Source organism: Pristiophorus japonicus, chromosome 1, assembly GCF_044704955.1.
Source record: "Pristiophorus japonicus isolate sPriJap1 chromosome 1, sPriJap1.hap1, whole genome shotgun sequence".
Lineage (NCBI taxonomy): Eukaryota > Metazoa > Chordata > Chondrichthyes > Pristiophoridae > Pristiophorus > Pristiophorus japonicus.
In genome coordinates, this window is record NC_091977.1 from 18772779 (window position 1) to 18791673 (window position 18895).

Genomic DNA, 18895 nt, shown 5'->3' on the forward strand with positions numbered 1-18895 from the left:
GGGGTGAGAAATTGCGCCAACCCTCTTCTCAATCTTCCCCGCTGCCATGCTCCACCTCACAGTCAACAAGCTCCCCGCTGGAGTGGAATTAAACTACAGAACCAGTGGGAACCTATTTAACCTTCGCCGTCTCCAGGCCAGGTCCAAGATCACCCCAACCTCTGTCGTCGAGCTACAGTACGCGGACGACACCTGTGTCTGCACACATACAGAGACTGAACTTCAGGACATAGTTGACGTATTTACTGAGGCGTACGAAAGCATGGGCCTCACACTAAACATCCGTAAGACAAAGGTCCTCCATCAGCCTGTCCTTGCCGCACAGCACTGCTCCCCAGTCATCAAGATCCATGGCAGGGGCCTGGACAACGTGGACCACTTCCCATATCTCAGGAGCCTCTTATCAACAAGAGCAGGCATTGCCGATGAGATTCAACACCCTCCAGTGCGCCAGTGCAGCCTTCAGCCGCCTGAGGAAAAAAGTGTTTCAAGACCAGGCCTTCAAAACTGCCACCAAGCTCATGGTCTACAGGGCTGTACTAATACCTGCCCTCCTGTATGGCTCAGAGACATGGACCATGTACAGTAGACACCTCAAGTCACTGGAGAAATACCACCAAGGTTGTCTCCGCAAGATCCTACAAATCCTCTGGGGGACAGATGCACCTACATCAGTGTCCTTGACCAGGCCAACATTCCCAGCATTGAAGCACTGACCACACTTGATCAGCTCTGCTGGGCAGGACACATAGTTCGCATGCCAGACACGAGACTCCCAAAGCAAGCGTTCTACTCGAAACTCCTTCACGGCAAATGAGCCAAAGGTGGGCAGAGGAAACATTACAAGGACACCCTCAAAGCCTCCCTGATAAAGTACAACATCCCCACCGACACCTGGGAGTCCCTGGCCAAAAACCGCCCCAAGTGGAGGAACTGCATCCGGGAGGGCGCTGAGCACCTCGAGTCTCGTCGCCGAGAGCGTGCAGAAAACAAGCGCAGGCAGCGGAAGGAGCGTGCGGCAAATCTGCCCCACCCTCCCTTACCCTCAACGCCTATCTGTCCCACCTGTGACAGGGACGGTAATTCCAGTATTGGACTGTTCAGCCACCAAAGAACTCATTTTAAGAGTGGAAGCAAGTCTTCTTTGATTCCGAGGGACTGCCTATGATGATGATGACCAGGGATGAGGGGCTTCAGTTCGGTGGAAAGTTGTTCTCCTTAGAGCAGAAAAGGTTAATAGGGCCGTGGTGTAATAGAGATGTCAAAATCATGAAGGGTTTTGATAAGACTAGTTAGGGAGAAACTTTTTCCAGGGGCAGGAGAGTCGGTAACCAGAGGTCACAGATTTAAGGTCATTGGCAATAAAATCCAGAGGGCAGATGAGGAGAATTTTTTTTACGCAGCGAGTTGTTGTGATCTGGAATGCGCTGCCTGAAAGGGCAGTGAAAGAAGGTTCAATAATAACATTCAAAAGGGAATTGGATAAATACTTGATGGGGTAAACATTTGCAGGGCTACTGGGAAAGGGCAAGGGAATGGGACTCTCAAAGTGCTGACACATGGCCAAGTGGCCTCCTTCTCTGCTGTATCATTCTATGATTCTATACCAGTTAGTTATGCTGAACATTACGCCATAATTGACTGCAGGTTAGAAATACAGATATTTAATTGCAGCTGTTAATTGGCTTCTTCTTATCTAGTTTTTTTTTGCGAAATCATCAGTCACATATTTCATAAGACTAAAATGCCAAAGACCCAAACTGAATCAAATTCAATTTTCCGCCACTTAAATCTCGATTAACATGAAGGCTTTTTGCAGCGAATCATTTTTTCCCCCTGATCATTGCAAATTACACGCCACCCGTGTAGTACGTTAAATAAAGGATATGAAAGTCAAGGGAGCAATCAAACTCTTCCAATTGACTGTAAAACAAGTTGCGCAAACAGTGCCGCAAATGTTAGCTATTAAGGGCATGAAACTGACGCACTCACAGTCCAGTGCCGCCCACTGTCGCCGACATTCCTCTGGAAGATCCGCCCAGTGCCGCTTTCGATGTGGGCTGCAGCGGGAGGGGAGAACCGGCGGGAAGCGTCCGCTGATGTCAGCGGACAGCCGAGTGGCGCAAGTGACCTCCCGCCCGCCGAGATGCCAGATTGGTTCGGGCGGGAATCGATGCCAGAACGGGGGTGGACCCGCTGGCTGGAGGCTGGTCTGTCCCCAACGGTAACTATGAAGATCCTGAAAAAAAAAGAGATAAGTGAACATTTTTCTTTCCCCCACAGCGACTTACCTCAATGGTGTCCCCTGAAGGTCTTCCGATGTTTTTTTTCTCCTGATGATTTTCCTTTTCAGTCCTACGACACTCCGTGGGCCCGTCTCCATCCTCGGCGGCACTTGGGCGGCAAGCGCCTCTGCCGCCGAGAATGACACCTCCCGCCCGCTGCCGCCCAGATCGGCGGCGTAAGTCCCTCATTTGCCGCCCGCCGCCCTTTGAAGGAGCTTCACGATGAATATCCCGCCCAAAGTACGGTCAGGTACCTCGGCGGCCATCGACGGTCCTTTGGGCGGTACGTGGGCGGGCGGGGGCCTTCACCAATTTCGGGCCCGAAGTCCTCTGAGAGGGTGAGGCTGTGCAGCAAAAAACGCTTCTTTGAGTTCAGCAATAAAGGACGTACTTTCTCAGCGGTAAAAGGGATGAGAGGAAAACAGTAATCAGTTTCGTATTTCATTCACGGGATGTGGGCATGGCTGGACCAGTCCATCCCTGGGCGCCCTCGAGAAGGTGATGGTGGGCCGCCTTTTGGAACTGTTGCCGCCCTCTGGTTTGGTGACGGTGCAGCCACAATGCTGTTGGACGCACGTCCAACATTGACGGGCAGGAAAAGACAAGGACAGGCCCATGGAGCCAGCCTCACATCATGATGGGCTAATCAAGTATATTTTAGTCATTTAAGACTAAGTAGTTTAGTAAAATTCAAGGCACGTCAATGCTATAAAACCAAAAAAATCTAATCAAGTTCCTTAATCACTGCTAATTACATCAATTAAGGTATAAGAAGGAAGAAAGAAAGACTGGCATTTATAGCACCTTTCACAACCACCGGACATCTCAAAGTGCTTTCGAGCAAATTAAGTACTTTTGGAATGTAGTCACTGTTGTAAACACGGCAGCCAATTTGCGCACAGCAAGCTCCCAGCAATGTGATAATAACCAGATTATCTGCTTTTGCTATGTTGATAGAGGGATAAATATTGGCCAGGACAACAGGGAGAACTCCCCTGCTCTTCTTCGAAATAGGATCCTTTACGTCCAGCTGAGAGGGCAGACGGGGCTTCGGTTGAACGTCTCATCCGAAAGACGACATCTCTGACAGTGCAGCAATCCCTCAGCACTGCACTGGAGCATCAGCCTCGATTTATGTTCTCAAGCTCCTGGAGTGGGACTTGAACCCACACCCTTCTGACTCAGAGGCAAGAGTGTTACCCACTCAGCCACAGCTGACACTCAGATGTCAATTTGATTACTTTTCCAACTCTTTTTCGAACTAACTCATAGGAATGGTATGACTGGGGTAAACCAATTCGTGTTCATCCGTCCACCATCTCACCCTCTGACCGCTTCACAAATGCAAAATATCCGGGTAGGGAAAGACCAGCTGGTCCATCAAGCCTGGCCCCACACACCATGATGACTCAGTAAAAGCTTCCTCACTCTGCCCCCACCTCCCCTGCCTCCTTCCCTCTCCCGCAGCCATGTAATCTCCTGCAAGAGGCAAAAGAAAACCTCACTGAGTTTGCAGTTTGAGTCGCAACCCAGTGTTGTTGCCCCTTTCGGGAAGACCTGACAGGACAATGCAATGAGTCATGACTGAAGTGACTGGTCCAAAAGATGGCCATCAATTAATAATGCCAACTTTGGAACAGGTCCGGCACTGAGAATGATAAGATACTAAACAATCGTTGGACCAATGTCTTGGGAATGCAGGGGGTTAGGAAGCCCTTCTGCCGTGGCTATTGGCTAAACATATCGTCCAGCCATTAATATTATGTATGCGGATACACGGCCTCTTAACTTACATCTAATACATTAAGGAATCGGTTCATGGCAGCTGTTCAGAGAAGGTTCACTAGGTTGATTTCTGAGATGAAGAGTGTCATGTATTCAACTGTCATTGTAACCCTTGTATAAACTGAGTTACGTTGTACACCGTGAGAACATTGACTACTAGGTGGTGAACTTGTCGGAGACACTCCTAACCTGGACTTTCAGGTATAAAAGGGGAAGTCTTCAGTGCTGGAATAAAGGTTACTGGTCACAGAGTGACCTTCTCTCAAGTATCTCCAAATTTGCGGATGACACTAAGTTGGGTGGCAGTGTGAGCTGCGAGGAGGATGCTGTGAGGCTGCAGAGCGACTTGGATAGGTTAGGTGAGTGGGCAAATGCATGGCAGATGAAGTATAATGTCGATAAATGTGAGGTTATCCACTTTGGTGGTAAAAACAGAGAGACAGACTATTATCTGAATGGTGACAGATTAGGAAAAGGGGAGGTGCAAAGAGACCTGGGTGTCATGGTACATCAGTCATTGAAGGTTGGCATGCAGGTGCAGCAGGCGGTTAAGAAAGCAAATGGCATGTTGGCCTTCATAGCAAGGGGATTTGAGTACAGGGGCAGGGAGGTGTTGCTATAGTTGTACAGGGCATTGGTGAGGCCACACCTGGAGTATTGTGTACAGTTTTGGTCTCCTAACCTGAGGAAGGACATTCTTGCTATTGAGGGAGTGCAGCGAAGGTTCACCAGACTGATTCCCGGGATGGCGGGACTGACCTATCAAGAAAGACTGGATCAACTGGGCTTGTATTCACTGGAGTTCAGAAGAATGAGAGGGGACCTCATAGAAACATTTAAAATTCTGACGGGGTTAGACAGGTTAGATGCAGGAAGAATGTTCCCAATGTTGGGGAAGTCCAGAACCAGAGGTCACAGTCTAAGGATAAGGGGTAAGCCATTTAGGACCGAGATGCGGAGGAACTTCTTCACCCAGAGAGTGGTGAACCTGTGGAATTCTCTACCACAGAAAGTTGTTGAGGCCAATTCACTAAATATATTCAAAAAGGAGTTAGATGAGGTCCTTACTGCTAGGGGGATCAAGGGGTATGGCGAGAAAGCAGGAATGGGGTACTGAAGTTGAATGTTCAGCCATGAACTCATTGAATGGCGGTGCAGGCTAGAAGGGCCGAATGGCCTACTCCTGCACCTATTTTCTATGTTTCTATGTTTCTATGTTTCTATGTTTCTATGTTTCTAAGTATGGGCCTCGTGTGCATTTATACTGTATAGTAAGGACGAATCATTGGCGATGAGAAACTGGGATTTAAATCACGCGAGCATGGCCACTAGCAGCACAGATGAGAGGTGATGATTGGGATGATCTTATTGAGACTACAGCAAAGTTTCATCACTAAGGAATGGCTGGGACAGGATTCGGCCAACAAACGCAGGGCTCATCTCCTGACGGTTTGTGGATCCAGGATATACTCCCTGATGAAGGACCTTCTAGTGCCAGAGAAGCCGGTGGACAAGACTTTTGAAGAGCTCAGTAAGTTGATCGGGGAACACATTAAACCGGCGAGCAGCATGCACATGGCAAGACACCAGTTTTCCACGCACTGGTGGCGAGAAGGGCAAAGCGTTCCAGACTTCGTGGCAGACCTCTGGCGACTGGCGAGCCTATGTAAGTTCCCAGATGCATGCAGAGCAGAGATGCTGTGAGACTTTTTTATTGAGGGCATCGGGCATGCTGGGGTTTTCAGGAAACTGATTGCGACCAAAGACTTGACCCTAGAAACGGCGGCTTTGATGGTCCAGACATTTATCTCAGGGGAGGAAGAGACCAGAATGATGTTTGACAAAAATCTTGGTTTAAATGCAGCAAATGGACAGGGAGCCAACATTGTTAACGCGACACACAGTTCTCCAGGCAGACAGGGGCAATCGGACATGCCCGAGTATGTAGTCAAACCCAAAGGGGGAATTCAACAGAAACAATGGCTAGCTGAACGGTGATTCATGCCATCGCAAGGGACAATGCAGCCAGTAATGGGGCCATCAACACCTGTTAATGGTGCGCTTAAGGACAGTTACAGAGACAGTCAGAGACGATCGACTGGTAATGGACCTTTTGTTTCCAACAATGGATCATGTTGGAGGTGTGGAGGCAAACACACAGCCAGAGCTTGCAGGTATCAGCAATACACCTGCAGAAATTGCAATGTCAGCAGTCACATCAGTACGAGGAGGACGGGCCCGATGTAAGCCCTACGAGGCCAAATGAACACTGGAGGAAATCGCTGGAAGCTGAAGTTCAGCGAGTTCATGTGGAGCACATATACAGTTCATACACCAGGACGCCACCGATAATGATGAAAGTGCTCCTCAATGGCATCCCAGTATCAATGGAGCTAGACACAGGGGCCAGCCAGTCCCTGATGAGTATCAAACAGTTCGACAAGTTGTGGGCATCCAAGGCCAGGAGGCAAAAATTATTGCCGATTGACGCACAGCTACAGACATATACAAAGGAGATTATTCCGATGCTAGGCAGTGCCATGGTAGTCGTGGCCCACAAAGATTCGGAGAACAGATTGCCACTCTGGATTATCTCGGGGGACGGTCCCGCACTACTGAGGAGGAGTTGGCTTGCTGTCATGAACTCAAAATGGGGCGATGTCAATGCAATTTCTTCTGTGGAACGAATATCATGCTCACAGGCCCTGGACAAATTTGAGTCATTATTTCAACCCGGCATTGGCACTTTCATGGGGACCAAGGTAGTGATTCACAAAACCCAGACGCCAGGCCAGTGCACCAACAAGGCCAGAGCGGTGCCGTACACGATGCGGGAAAAGATAGAAGGTGAATTGGATTGCCTGCTGAGGGAAGGCATCATCTCGCCAGTCGAATTCAGTGACTGGGCGAGCCCGATTGTGCCGGTGCTCAAGGCGGATGGGTCGGTCATGATATGTGGTGATTACAAGGCCACCATTCCAAGGATTCCAAGACCAGTACCCGCTACCGAGAGCGGAGGACCTCTTTGCGACGCTATCCGGTAGCAAACTTTTTTCAAAATTGGACCTGACCTCAGCTTACATGACCCAGGAGCTGGTGAGTGAGTCGAAGAGGCTGACCACCATCACAACACACAAGGGATTGTTTGAGTACAACAGATGTCCGTTCGGGATTCGCTCGGCCGCCGCGATCTTTCAACGAAATATGGAAAGCCTCCTCAAGTCGATTCCAAGGACAGTGGTTTTTCAAGACAACATCCTCATCACAGGTTGCGATACTGAAGAAGACCTCCACAACCTGGAGGAGGTGCCACGCAGACTGAACCGGGTAGGGCTGCGATTGAAAAAGGCGAATTGCGTCTTCCTAGCTCCAGAGGTAGAATTCCTGGGGATAAGGGTAACAGCAGACGGGATCAGACCTCCTACGTCCAAAACTGAAGCGATCCACAGAGCACCCAGACCCCATAACACGACGGAGCTGCATTCATTCCTGGGGCTCCTGAACTATTTTGGTAACATTCTTCCCAAATTGAGCACGCTGCTAGAGCCATTACACGTGCTCCTACACAAAGGTCGCGAATGGGTCTGGGGGGACAGCCAGGAAAGGGCTTTTGATACAGCACGCAATTTGTTATGCTCCAACAATCTGTTAACGCTATATGACCCATGTAAGAAACTTGTGTTACCGTGCGATGCGTCGTCCTATGGGGTCGGGTGTGTGTTGCAGCATGTCAATGCCAAGGGTCAGTTACAGCCGGTAGCTTATGCCTCCAGAGGTCTGTTCCAGGCAGAAAGGGGCTATGAGATGGCAGAAAAGGAAGCGCTTGCATGTGTATATGCAGTAAAAAAAATGCACCATTACCTGTTTGGCAGGAAATTTGAGCCGGAGACAGATCACAAACCCCTAACGTCCCTTTTGGCCGGCAACAAGGCCATAAATGCAAATGCATCGGCCCGCATACAGAGGTGGACACTCATGTTAGCCGCCTATGGCTATACAATTCGGCACAGACTGGGCACTGAAAACTGCGCCGATGCACTCAGCAGGCTCCCATTAACCACCACCGAGGGGGCAACCGAGCATGCTGCTGAGATGGTCATGGCTATTGAAGCTTTTGAAAGCGAAGGCTCACCCGTGACAGCCCGCCAGATCAAAGTCTGGACAAATAGAGACCCGCTACTTAGTCAAGAAATGTGTCCTGAATGGGGACTGGGCTGCCACGTATGGGCATGCCCCGAGGAATTTAAACCATTTCACAAGCGCAAGGATGAACTCTCGATTCAGGTTGATTGCCTACTGTGGGGAAATCGAGTAGGCATGCCCCAGATGGGCAGAGAGATGTTCATCAGAGAACTTCACAATGAGCACCCGGGCATTGTCATGATGAAGGCAATTGCCAGGTCACACGTTTGGTGGCCAGGGATAGATGCAGACCTGGAACTTTGTGTTCACAGGTGCAACACGTGTGCCCAGCTGGGCAATGCGCCCAGGGAAGCCCCCCTTAGCCCCTGGTCCTGGCCCGCCAAGCCATGGTCATGCATCCATTTGGCCTTTTCATGGGAAAAATGTTTTTGGTTGTAGTAGACGCCTACTCCAAATGGATCAAGTGCGACATTCTCAATTCAAGCACATCCTCTGCCACGGTAGAAAGTCTACGGGCAATGTTCGCCGCCCATGGTCTACCAGACGTCTTGCTCACCGACAATGGCCTGTGCTTTACAAGCATTGAATTCCAGGACTTCATGGCAGGAAATGGTATTAGCCATGTCAGAACGGCACTGTTCAAGCCGACCTCAAACGGCCAGGTGGAACGAGGAGTGCAGATAATCAAATGGGATGCCCAGAATCCAAGGGGGTTCCCTACAAAGTCGCTTATCACGCCTCCTGTTGGCCAATAGATCCCGACCACACTCGCTCACAGGGGTCCCACCCGCAGAGCTGCTAATGAAAAGGACGCTCAAAACCAAGTTATTCCTTATACACCCCACCATGAAAGAAATTGCAGACGCCAGTCAAAATATGACTACCATGATGGGAATGCGAGGGCGTGATGTATTGATGTCAATGACCCTGTCTTTGTCCTATGCTGCAAGGCCTAAATGGTTCACAGGCACTGTGCTTGCCAAAGAGGGGAATAGGATTCTGGTAGTTAAACTTACCAATGGACAAATCTGCCGCAAACACGTGGATCAAACAAAAAGGAGGTTCAGCAACCCCATAGAAGAAGCACAGGAAGAACACGATATAGAGTTCACTCCTCCACAGGTGACCAAGTGGAGGAGAGTCCAGTCTGGACAGGCCTGAGGCATCGCAAACAGCAGACACTCAGGCCAGCGCCCAACAACCGGAGCCCCAATTCAGGCTCTCTACAAGGGAACGTAAACCACCAGAGAGACGTAATCTGTGATCCCAATAAGACTTTGCGGGGGAGGTGATGTCATGTATTCAACTGTTATTGTAACCCATGTATAAACTGATCTAAGTTGTACACTGTGAGAACACTGACCACAGTGGGCGATCTTGTGGGAGACACTCCTAACCTGGACTTTCAGGTCTAAAAGGGGAAGCTCCACCCACTTTCATCACTTCGGTGCTGGAATAAAGGTAACTGGTCACAGAGTGACCTTCTCTCAAGTATGGGCCTCGTGTGCATTTATACAGTATAGTAAGGATGTATCAAAGAGGTTGTCTTATGAGGAAATGTTGAGCAGGTTGGGCTTATACTCATTGGAGTTGAGAAGAATGAGAGGTGATCTTATTGATATGTATAAGATTCTGAGGGGGCTTGACAGGGTAGATGCTGAGAGGATGTTTCCCCTCGTGGGGAAACCTAGAACTAGGGGGCATAGTTTCAGAATAATGGGTCACCTATTTAAGATTGAGATGAGGAGGAATTTCTTCTCTCAGATGGTCATGAATCTTTGGAATTCTCTAGCCCAGAGAGTTGTGGAGGCTGGGTCATTGAATAGAAGACAGAGATGTGGTTGCAAGGTGACCAAGGCTGGGAACTGAATATTCAGGAGTATTTGACAACTTGGAAGGATAGACAGAAAAGAAAAGGAGGTGGGGTAGCTCTGTTAATAAAGGATGAGATCAGTGCATTAGTGAGAAATGATATTGGCTCAGAGGATCAAAATGTAGAATCAGTTTGGGTGGAGATAAGAAATAATACGGGGAAGAAGTCACTGCTGGGCATAGCCTATAGGCCCCCCTAACATTTGCTACACTGTTGGACAGATTATAAATCAAGAAATAATGGAGGCTTGTAAGAAAGGTACGGCAATAATCATGGGCGATTTTAACCTTCATATTGATTGGTCAAACCAAATTAGCCAAGGTAGCCTTGAGGAAGAGTTCATAGAGTATATCCGGGATAGTCTCCTTGATCAGTATGTTGTAGAATCAACCATAGAGCGGGTTATCTTAGATCTGGTACTGTGTAATGAGAAAAGATTAATAAATGATCTCCTAGTAAAGAATCCTCTCGGTAAGAATGATCGTAGCATGGTTGAATTTCAAATTCAGTTGGAGGGTGAGAAAATTGGGTCGCAAACCAACTGATCTTAAATAAAGGGATGAAGGTAGAGTTGGTTAATGTGGACTGGGAAAATAGATTAAAGTGTAAGACGGTTGATAAGCAGTGGCAGAAATTTAAGGAGATATTTCATAGCAGCAGCAGCAGCATAGGCGGTCCCTCGAACGAGGCTGACTTGCTTCCACATGTGTGCACAGATGTTTCAATGAAGGACCTGATGTTCCAGTCTTGAACTCCAATTGAGGGGGTGGAAGATGCCTGTGCGTGGATTTTTTTAACGTGTGGTGACCGTTGCACATCAGCCACCATAGGAGCTTGACAGAGCTCGGCCTTCATCCAGTGGCAAGGGTTAACCAGGACAACTGGAGACCTGATCTACTGTATGGAGCTAACTCACAAAGTGTTGATAATGGTTTGGAGTTCGACCTCCGAGCGTGCGCAAACACAAGTGTCGCCTGCATATTGTAATTCAATGACAGAGGATGGGACGACCTTGGATCTGGACTGGAGATGGCGGAGGTTGAACAGTTTCCCGTTTGTTCTGTAGATTAGCTCCACTCCAGCGGGGAGCTTACTGAGGGGGAGATGGAGCATTGCAGCAAGGAAGATCGAGAAGAGCGTTGGTGCGATGACACACGCATTGTTTGACTCCGGTCCGGACGTGGATTGGGTCTGTGGTGGATCCGTTGGTCAGGATCACGGCCTGCATGTCATCGTGGAGCAGGCGGAGGACGGTGACAAACTTTTCAGGGCCGCCAAATTTGAGGAGGACGCTCCATACTCGGTCGCGGTTGACAGTGTCGAAGGCCTTTGTGCGGTCAAAGAAGGCCATGTGCAGAGGCTGATGCGGCTCCCTGTATTTTTCTTGAATTTGATGCGCGGTGAAGATTATGTCCATTGTGTCCATTAGTGGGCGGAATCCGCATTGTGACTCTCACTCGGACGATGACGTAGTTGAGCAGATGCTAGTGCTTGGATTGGAAGATGCCTGTGCGTGAGTTCTTTTAACATGGGGTGGCCGTTGAACACCGGTTACTACACGGGTTTAGCTGAGCAACATCTTGGTCCATTGGCAAGGGGGTCCCAGACAACTGGAGACCAGGCACGGTGCGACAGCTGCAGGAAAAATGCAAGGAACAGCGCTAGCCCTTATACATAGCCTTCTTTAACCTTACAAAGGCCTTTGACACTGTCAAACACAAGAGTCTATGGAGTGTCCTCCTCTGTTTCGGCTGCCCTCAAAAGTTTGTCACCATCCTCCGCCTGCTCCACGATGACATGCAGGCCGTGATCCTTCCCAACGAAGCCACCACAAACCCAATCCACGTCCGGACCGGGGTCAAACAGTTTCTGGAGCTTCAAATTGCGCTGTTTATTAAGCTCCAGAAACTGTTTGACGTGGCTAACATTTGGACCGGTATATTTAGCTCTGAATTATTCCGCTTATGGTGCACTCTCCTAATTCCCCTGCAACAGGAATACCAGTTTCTTGAGCCAACTATTCTCTTTATAAATGTAAATCCATTGTTTCTGGAGCTACTTCCACTGTACTGAACAAATTCCTTTGTCTCTGGAGCTCCGAATTCTCAAATATCTGCAGCGCCCAATTCAGCAGTGCCTGTAACTCCCAGATCCCCTGTTCCTGGAGCTAATTCCACAGTCACGGGGAGCGGGCGGGTAAGTGGAGCTGAGTCCACGGCCAGATCAGCCATGATCTTGTTGAATGGCGGAGCAGGCTCGAGGGGCTAGATGGCCTACTCCTGTTCCTAATTCTTATGTTCTTATGTCATCACTCCAACCTTCTTCTCAATCTTTCTCGCTGCCATGCTCCACCTCACAATCAACAAGCTCCCCGCTGGAGTGGAGCTAAACTACAGAACCAGTGGGAACCTGTTCAACCTTCATCGTCGCCAGGCCGAATCCAAGACCACCCCAACCTCTGTCATCGAGCTACAGGACGCGGACGACGCCTGCGTCTGCGCACATTCAGAGGCTGAACTCCAAGTCATAGTCAATGTACTTACTGAGGCGTACGAAAGCATGGGCCTTACGCTAAACATCCGTAAGACAAAGGTCCTCCACCAGCCTGTCCTCACCGCACAGCACTGTCCCCCCATCATCAAGATCCACGTCATGACCCTGGACACTGTGGAGCATTTCCCATTCCTCGGGAGCCTCTTATCAACAAGGGCAGACATTGACGATGAGATTCAACACTGCCTCCAGTGCGCCAGTGCAGCCTTCGGCCGCCTGGGGAAAAGAGTGTTTGAAGACCAGGCCCTCAAATCTGCCACCAAGCATATTGTTTACAGGGCCGTAGTAATACTCGCCCTCCTGTACGGCTCAGAGGCATGGACCATGTACAGTAGACATCTCAAGTTGCTGGAGAAATACCACCAGTGATGTCTCTACAAGATCCTGCAAATCTCTTGGGAGACCAGATGCAACAACATTAGCGTCCTCAACCAGGCCAACATCCCCAGCATTAAAGCACTGACCACACTTGATCAGCTCCGCTGGGCAGGCCACTTTGTTCGCAAGCCAGACACGAGACTCCCAAAGCAAGCACTCTACTCGGAACTCCTTCATGGCAAACAAGTCAAAGGTGGGCAGCGGAAATGTTACAAGGGCACCCTCAAAGCCTCCCTGATAAAGTGCAACATCCCCACTGACACCTGGTAGTCCCTGGCCAACAATCGCCCTAAGTGGAGGAAGTGCATCTGGGAGGGTGCTGAGCACCTCAAGTGTCATCGCCAAGAGCATGCAGAAAACAAGAGCAGGCAGCAGAAAGAGCATGCGGCAAACCAGTCCCACCCACCCCTTCCCTCAACGACTGTCTGTCCCACCTGTGACAGAGTGTGTGGTTCTCGTATTGGACTGTTCAGCCACCTTAGGACTCATTTTTAGAATGGAAGAAAGTCCTCCTTGATTCAGAGGGTCTGTCTATGATAAGTGTTTGGAGCGAGGGGTTTGCCTTGAGGCCTTATATTTGTCGCTCTGACGAAACAAGGTGTTGGTTATGACAAGACCATGTTCTAAGCATTTTGTCAGGAGGAGGGTACCACTGGAATTGGTTTTCCTTACCCCCTCTCTGCCGCTCACATCTCCCCAGAGGTCTGTGTCCTTTCCAACTCCAGCGTTGAATTCGCCAAGAAGGATCAGCTTATCACCCGGTGGGACTCAGTGCAAGCAATGTCCAAGGCTGGAGTAGAATTCCTCTTTGGTCTCGCCTGTAGCTTCCAGTGTTGGGGTGTACGCACTGATGACTGTAGCGCACTGGTTCCGGGCAAGGGTGAATCGAAAAGTCATGAGGCGTTCATTTATCCCGCAAGGGGAGTCTCTGAGATGCCCAACTAGCATATTTTTTTACGGCGAGTCCTACCCCATGGAGGCAGGGTTCTTCTTCTGGTTCTCCTTTTTTCCAGAAGAAGGTGTAACCAACACCTTGTTCTCTGAGCTGGCCTTCCCCTGCTTGCCGGGTCTCGCTTAGGGCGGCGATGTCGACATCAAAACAGCTGAGTTCAAGGGCAACGATAGCTGTGCGTCATTCTGGTCTGTCGCTATTGGGGTTGTCCATGAAGCTCCTGACGTTCCAGGTCCTGAAATTCATTTTGAAGGGTGGAAGATGTCTGTGTGTGAATTCTTTTAATGTGGGGTTGCCGTTGCACAACAGCTAACACACGGGCTGGACAGAGCCAGGTCTTGGTCCAGTGACAAGGGGATCCAAGACAACTAGAGACCAGGCTCCGCTGCACAGGTCTAGTACGCACACACACACACATACTCCTACTGTCCCGCTTTCTCCTTCCCGCAGGACCTCGCTCCCTGTGATTGATAGGACGCAGTGGTAGCTACACAACCTTGCTGTTGATCCGTGCTGCTCCTTCCCTGGACCCCGACCCCACTGCTGATCCACACTGCACCACTCCTGGGTCTTGACCTCTCTGGCCCCGGCCCCTGTATTTATATATCACCTTTAACATAGTGAAACGTCCCAAGGTGCTTCATAGTAGTGTTATAAGATAAAAATTTGACACCGAGCCACATAAGGAGAAATTAGGGCAGCAGACCAAAAGCTTGGCCAAAGGGATATGTTTTAAGGAGCGTCTTAAAGGAGGAAAAATAGGTAGAGAGGCTTAGAGGTTTAGGCAGGGAGTTCCAGAGCTTAGGGCCCAGGCAACAGAAGGCACGGCCACCAATGGTTGAGCGATTATAGTTAAGGATGCTCAAGAGGGCAGAATTAGAGGGGCGCAGACATCTCGGGGGGTTGTGAGGCTGAAAGAGATTACAGAGATAGGGAGGAGCGAAGCCATGGAGAGATTTGTAAACAAGAATGAGAATTTTGAAATCGAGGCGTTGCTTAACCGGGAACCGATGTTGGTCAGCGAGCACAGGGGTGATGGATGAGCGGGACTTGATGTGAGTTAGGACTTAGGCAGCCGAGTTTTGGATCATCTCAAGATTAAATAGGGTAGAACGTGGGAGGCCAGCCAGGAGTGCATGGGAATAGTCAAGTCTAGAGGTAACAAAGGCACAGATAAGGGTTTCAGCTGAGGCAGGGGCAGAGATGGGTGATCTTACGGAGGTGGAAACAGGCGGTCTTAGTCATGCTGCGAATATGTGGAAGAAAGCTAATTTCAGGCTAAAATATGACACCAAGGTTGCGAACAGTGTGGTTCAGCCTCACACAGAAGTTGGGGAGAGCAATGGAGTCAGTGGCTAGGGAACGGAGTTTGTGACTGAGACCAAAAACAATGGCTTCGGGCTTCCCAATATTCAATTGGAGAAAACAAGAATAAGGGTTAAACTCCGACTGGCAAAAGGTGGGAGCCAGGACCATTCACTATTTAGAATCAGGGGAATTAGAAGCACAATTTTTAAATTTGCAGATGACACCAAATTGAGGGGTGAGTTAATACAAAGGAAGACTGCGACAAAATACAAGAAGACATTAATGTACTTTCAGAATGAGTATTTAATTGGCAAATGAATTTCAATATAGAAAAGTGTGAGGTGGTGCATTTTGGTAGGAAGAATGAGGAGGCCACATATTGTGAGTCTAAATGAGGTGGAGGATCAGAGGGATTTGGGAATACAGATACATAAATCATTAAAAGTAGCAATGCATATTAATAATGCCATTAAAAATGTTGTGTCCTTAGATGCTCTAATAATGAATCCACGAGGCAATGTGTTGTACTTGAACTGTAGTGACGTTAGTCCTTTATTTGGTAACTTCAGAGTGAGGATCACACCTGGTAGCCTGCCTTTTATACCAGGCACACCTGTACAGGTAACCTTCAAGTCTCCCACTGCTGTGCCCTCTGCTGGCACACCTTGTGATAGTAGAAACAGTAGCCATGTAGGATACATGACATCACTCTCCCCCAGCCTTTAGTGCAAATCGCCTCTGCGTTGACTGTGCTCTGGGCTTAGCTCTATCTGGGCTCTATCTGCTTGACCCTTGGCAGGTCGTTTCAATCTTGGGTGAGTGGTTGGTGCAGTAGAGTGCTGGTGGTTGCTGTTTGTGTGTGTCCCTGACCACTCCATTCTCCCCCCATCCCCGCTTCCCCCCACCCCCACATATAGATTATGCTGGAGGCTCATTGCATTCATATACATTCAAGTTCAGAAAAACAAGTTTGCATTACATTTGTGGTTCCGTTGTGAGACAAGTACGTTAGACTGGTGAGATACATTATTGATGTGGTGACTGGTGCGTAAGGACAGATTAGTTCCAGAGCTGCTGGATGGTGTCCCTGCAGTCTGGTGGTGGCGTGGTGCCCAGTGCTGGCAGTGGGAACTCGGTTGGCTCAAGTTGCCTGCTCTTGGGTTTGTTGCTGTGGTCCCTAGCGTCGAGCTGGTTCACAGAGGCCTGTGACCTCCCTGTCCTTTCTTTGCGCCCTGGGTCGCTGCTGCTTCCTGAGGAGCTGTTGTCTAGCAGTGCACAGGGAACTGCTGACTCGCTGGCCTGGGTGTTGTTTGTTTTAGGATCCTGGCTGGTCCCAGTCCCCTTTGTGGGGACTGCAGCGGGTGACCCTTCCTTTCCGGGTATGGCCTTGGTGGCGATGGGGTCTGGGGGCTGCGTCTTAGCACAATTTGCTCTTTCAGGCTCGTGGCAGTTGGTGCCAGCGGGTGCCTGAGAGGTGGAGCCGATCAGGGGCAGGGTATCGATACCGGTGCCGTTGCCCTCCTGAGGTTGCTTGCTCTGCAGCTCGAGTGTGTTAGCTGCTTGTGGCCACACTCCATGGTGCATGACTCTGGTCCCTGTAGCACTGTAGCTCGCTGGACCTGTGTGCTCCCGATGGGTGTCTGCCCGCTGCATTGGCTGCGTGCAGTTGAAATCCTATATCGCACAACTTTTCATTATTTATTGTGGATACTCTGTGGGTCCGATCGCGATCACGCGACTGTTCCTCGCGGGTTGCATGTACACAACTCTGATCATCAATCACACATTTTACATGATCGCGCGACTTTTCCTTGCTTATTACATGCACACAACTCTGATCGTCAGTTACACATTGTATCTCTAACTTACAGTTTCTATTACATTGCTCGAGTGTGTGGAACTGTCCCTTTAATTGTAAATATAGATACAAACATAGAAATTAGGTGCAGGAGAAGGCCATTTGGCACTTCGAGCCTGCACCGCCATTCAATAAGATCATTATAGTGGGTTGGAGGCCTCCTTTTAGAGAGCCTTGCTTGCTTTACCCCAATCCTCTTCTCCGTTTGGTGCCAAGTGTTGCTTCATCAGCGCTGCAACTCGTGGTCTGGCTGCCGCCATCTTTTTCTTCAGCGTCACACCTCGTGGTTTGGGTGCCATCTTTCCTCCTTCCACGATGTCGACTGTGGTGATCCTCTTCTCTCCGGGTTCTGCCACCGAAGCTGGGAAGTCGCCTTTGGATCCAATTTTCTTTCTCCGGAGTCCTGCCACTGGAGCCTGGAAGGTGCGTTAGGGTCATCTCAGCTGGATCACCTCCACGCAGTCATGCTGAGCGGTCTGTGCCTCGGGTGCTGTGCTGGTCTGCTCTCGGGTGCCAGGTCCACCCTCAAGTGAGGGTTTGCTTTGCCTCCGAACACGGAGGACGTCAATCGCTGGAAGGATGAAGTCTTCCCACTTCCAATGGAGCTTCTCCATCCACCTTCTGCCGAGCAGCATTGGTCCATCACCTGCAACAATCCACAGATGTAACTTGTGCACCGCGCCAGCATGGAGTACCTTTACGTTCACACTACCAACGACTGGGATAAGTTCATCGGTGCAGGTGCGCAGCTTTGCCTGAACCGGGACAAACTCAGGTCGTTCATCTTGATTGTCCTATAGTCTCTCAAATGCTTCTTGATTCATTACTAACTGGCTCGCCCCCGTGCCCACTTCCATGAAGACTGGAACGCCATCTATCTCGACTTCCATCCTCAACAGGGAACACTCGATGGTGCAGGTAAACATGCTATATACCTCATCGTGGGGCTGGGCTGCCTCTCTGCCTATCGTTTCATAATCTGCGCTGGATTCATGGCCATCTACAGACTCTTCATCGACACAGTGAGTCATATTTCTCTGACATATTCTTTGGAGGTGGCCCTTTGTGCTGCAGCCCTTACATACATAGTCTTTAAAGCTGCACTGGTGAGGCCTGTGATTCCCTCCACAACGTCAGCATGGAGCTACTCGATTAGCCCCCCTCGGCGGACTCTGGGTTAAGGGACTCTGGGGCCTGTTCTTTCTCCCCTGAGAGAGTTTGCGTTCTATAGTCCAGCCTCTAAAAGGTGCCACTCTGTGCACAGTACCTTGCCGGGTTTGAGTCCTGAGGGTGAATCATCTGCCAAGCACTGCAGGTCGAGGTCGTGAATGCCTGGGTCACAGAGATAGCCTTCTGCAGTGTGACTGTGGTATCCGCCGGCATAAGCTTATGAAGAAGGCCCTCATGGCTGATTACAATGACTAAAATGTCCCGCAGCGCTTCGTTGAGGTGGTCGCCGAAATCACACGGTGCCGCCAGCCTCCTGAGGTCTGGCGGCGTATTTCGCGACTTCCTGACCTTCGGGCCGTCGTTGGGTGTAGAACCGGTGTCTGGCTGTGAGGATGCTCTCCTTGGGCTTGAGTTACTCATGGATCAGGGTTATGAGCTCCTCATACGACTTGGTCGTTGTCTTCGCTGATGCCAGCAAGTCCCTGACGAGGCCATAGACAGTGCGCCCACAACTGGTTAGCAGGATAGCTCTGCGCTTATCAGCCAATGTGGCCGGGTCGTCTCCTGCCTGGTCGTTTGCTGTGAAGAAA